The sequence below is a fragment of the Jatropha curcas genome, chromosome 3 (genome assembly GCF_041381405.1).
Source record: "Jatropha curcas cultivar XTBG-Jc1 chromosome 3, XTBG_Jcur_1.0, whole genome shotgun sequence".
NCBI classification, from domain to species: domain Eukaryota; kingdom Viridiplantae; phylum Streptophyta; class Magnoliopsida; order Malpighiales; family Euphorbiaceae; genus Jatropha; species Jatropha curcas.
The window spans coordinates 8,914,398-8,918,441 of record NC_143153.1 but is presented as its reverse complement, the minus strand read 5'-3'; the positions used below and the strand labels follow the sequence as shown (position 1 = coordinate 8,918,441).

Sequence of the window (4,044 nt, the reverse complement as noted above, 5' to 3'; positions counted from 1 at the left end):
CATTCAAGGCGTTGTTTGGATTCCTATACGAAAGATTAGGGTGATTCCTCAACCTGTTCTCATAAGAATTAGAGTACGGGTAATTCTTCCTTCCTTGATTCATCACATAGTTTACTTGCTCCAAAGTTTACAGATTTAAAGAATTTAACGTGCATTCTCCAATCCCATGTTGTCCATTACACCTATCACAAGCTTGCACAATAGAATTAACCAAGTTAGTCAAAGTCCAACTTTCTTACCATATTGTCAACTTGGCATTGAGTGCGGTGATGACATCAATCTCATAAACTCCTGCAGTCTTCTTCCTTTTAGAGTTGCTTTGATAATGGCTATTGCTTTCCATCTCTTCTATCAAATCGTATGCCTCATCAATTTCTTTTGTTCAAAAGACCCACTTGCAACTGCATCTAGAGTAATCTTACTGTTAGGAGATAATGCATTATAAAAAGTTTGTACCTGTAACCACTTAGGCAAGCTGTGATGTGGGCACTTTCTCAATAAATCTTTGAATCTGTCCCAAGCTTCGTACAAACTTTCTTGATCACAGTGGACAAAAGTCATTATCTCATTGCACAGTTTTGTGATTTTTGAGGATGGAAAAAATTTTGCTAAACATTTTTGGGCTAATTCCTCCCGTGTTGTAAAACTTCCAGCAGGGCATGATTGTAACCAAGATTGTGCTTTGTCCCTAAGAGTGAAAGGAAAGAGTCTTAATTTTATTGCATCCTCAGAAACTCCATTTTGTTTGAAAGTATCTCAAATCTCTAAGAAATTTGTGATATGGGCATTAGGATCTTCACTAGGTAAACCTCCATATTGAATTGAGGTGGGAAGCATTTGGATAATTGCAGGTTTAATTTCAAAATTGTTAGCTTCCACCCTAGGTCTAGTGATTCTCGAGGTTGTTCCATTAAGGGAAGGTGTTGTGTAATCTCGCAAGGTATGGACATAAGGTTGATGTCTGTCTTGAGGGTTAACTTCATCATCCATGTTTACTTGCTGTTCTGGTTTGTTCTCATGTGCTCTTCTGGCAGCGTTGTTCTTATGACAAGTCTTTTCGATTTCTGGATCAAAGATTAACGGTTAAGTCCTACCTGATCTTCTTTGCATAAACACCTGAAATAACCTTCTAGAAAAATTAAATAAAAATAAAATAAATGTCTAAATTAATAATAGGGTAATTAGTATTGATATTGATAATGCAAATCCCCAGCAACGGCGCCAAAAACTTGACAGTGATTTTCACAAGCATATGAAATCGTACCAAGTAATATAGAATGAGAAGAGTATCGTATCCATAGGGATTGTATACCAAGTACCAAAATTATGTTAATCTATTATTATTTAGATGGCAATAAGGGGAATTATATTTAAGAACTAACTTCAGTAAATAAAAGAGAATAAGAAGAAATCAAGCAAGACAATTTTTGATTAAAAGAATCAAGGATTAAAAGTACTAGGGATTTTGACTTCACTTAATTCTATCCAATTTATTTTATTAGTTCGTTAATCAATTTTAATTGTTCAAGTAGGGGAAACAACCCTAAAATCATTAAAAAGCTCTCCTGATGTATTGTTAGTTATTTTAACCCAGTCTAATTACCTATCTTCCAATAGTGCAATCAAACATGAATTAAATCATTAAGTTTTATGGTTCGTTTTGCGAATTTATAAACTAAGGTCATTAACTTATGAAAACCCCCAATGAGTCAAACCATATAGCTTCCGCATCAAGTTATTATTCTCATGTAATTTATTATCTTTTTCATATCAAAAACCCTTCTCTCGATAGTGATTAATGAAATAAATCAATCCATGGGAGAAACTCTGCCTGGAAGCATTAAGTTTAATAATAAATTATACTTTGAACAAAGAAAAACAAATCTAATATTAAATTGGAAAAGAAATTAAGCTACATCAAATCCTAGTATGAGAGTTTAGTTCGACATAGTAATTAAATAAAACTTAATAATACTTGTTAATAATTCCATAATCAATGTGAATACTGAAAAAAAATAAAAACAAGATTAAGAGTTTAGAGATAAAAAAATTATCAAAACTGGAGAGATGCAGTACAATGAATGGCTCTCCTCTTTATATAGACTTTCTGGAAGAAAATCCAACTTCGTTTAGGAAATAGAATCCTCATTAAGTAAGAAATCTTTTTGGAATTAGGAAATTGTTTAGTCTTTGGATTTTTTCTCAATTAGGACTATTCCATCTGCCTAAATAGGATTAGAACTTAATTTGTACGTCAGGAAAGTATCTGAGGTGGGCCCATGTAAGTGATAGGGACTGGCTGGCATTTTTGACTTAAGACAACACTTAATTCGTAGCACGGGCGTGCTGTGCGGCACGGTCAGGGCGTGCTAGAGCTTGAGTTCTAAGGATGGTTTAGCACGGGCCGTGCTTAGGGGCACGTTTAGAGAAGAATCTGTGGCACGGGCGTGCCTTATTATAACGCCCCATTTTTCCTGTGTTTCAATAGTAGTTTACCGGTTTGTGAATAGTACCATCGGTCCGGAAGTCGGTATTATTTTTGGTCCGGAAAAAGTACTATTTATGTTTTATATTTTATTTAACATTTTTGGAGCATGTATGCATGGTTTTTATGGGTAGAAAGTAAGTAAGGAATATTTTTGGAGAATTTAGATAATTAGCCTTTAGTTGCTTTATTAAAGGCAACCATCAATTATTGAGCAACAAATTTTTCCTTCTTCTTAGCCTTACACGTCTCCTCCTCCTCCTCCTTCTTCTTCTTCTTCTTCTTCTTCATTTTCTTCAATTCTTACTTAGTAAACACTTAGTAAACACTTAGTAAACACATCAAATTCACCCATCCAACTTGATTTAAGTACTAAAGCTTGGATTTAAGTACTAAAGCTTAGAGAGTGAAGCTAGAGAAGTCATTTTTGGTGACTAATTTCAAGGAATTTGGTGATTTTCCTACTTGGGTCAAGTAAGTGATTTTATGATAATCTTATTATTTTTGGGTTTAGAGTTGTCTTTTAGCATATACATGCTTAATCATGCTCCAATTACTTCTTTTATTTGTTTTCTTTGTTTGATTTTGAGTTTCTTACATGTAGAGGGTGGAGAGCCTTCTAACAAAGATAAGGGCAAGACCAAAGCTTGAGAAGCTTTGATTAAAGCTTGTTAAAGCTTGTTTTGAAGGTTAGTGTTTATAAACACACTTACCTTACTCAAATTTTTGATTTTGTGCCTTTATGCTATTATGTGGATATTTTGGGATTTTGTATGAAATGATTGATTTGTTGAATTTTGGTTGCAATTACATGCTCTTGGGTGATGTGTGATGAGTATTTATGTTGTGGTAGACATTTCTACCTTGTATCTTTGTTGTTCATGTTCCTTTCATGGCTAAAGTAAACTGAATTTGGGAAAAACGGGTTATTGAGTGAGATTAAGGATCATTTTTCGATCCTTTCTAGTTTTCATTTGTGTCTGAGTCCTTCATAAAAGTTGTAGGTCTATCTCTTAGCTTTCCAACCCATCCTCTTGTGTCCAATTTGGAGATATATAACTCAACTTATAGCTGAAACACCCAAACTGACTCTGTTTGTGTCGGGTCACAAGCATCACTGAATTGAGTGCCCATTTTGACCACTATAATGACAAGATTAGGTTCTGAGTTCTTCATAAAAGTTGTTTCCCTGTGTCTTGAGAATTCTCTCGTTCTGGATTAGTTTAATTTGAGTGTTTGGTTTAGTAGGAATTCAATAAACAATGGACTTGGTTCTGCTGAATCAGGTCTGGTCTGTTAGTCTGTGTTCCTAGCTTTGTTTTGTTATCTTCCATATTGATCTGGGTGGGCTGTGATCCCTTCATAACATTTGCAGAATTTTGTCTTAGCTTTCTACTGAATCTGATTTTATTTAATTTGGAGACCCATAACTCAAGTTATGTTTTAAAAACACAGCAAGGGCAATGTTATTTTTATGCTGGAAATTTTCTATGTTAAGTCATTTTGTTGAAGTATGAGAATTTTTATGACTTACTTAAGTTTCAATTAAGTTTTTATTA

The 4,044-nt window shown here is 34.0% G+C and overlaps 1 non-coding gene across 1 annotated transcript; it reads left to right on the top strand.

Moving 5' to 3' along the window:
* The first annotated feature begins 472 nt into the window (after positions 1-472).
* On the top strand, positions 473-579 carry LOC149497484 (small nucleolar RNA R71). Its single transcript, XR_016320280.1, has one exon. It is a non-coding gene; the product is annotated as a small nucleolar RNA R71 (small nucleolar RNA).
* The last annotated feature ends 3,465 nt before the right edge of the window (positions 580-4,044 follow it).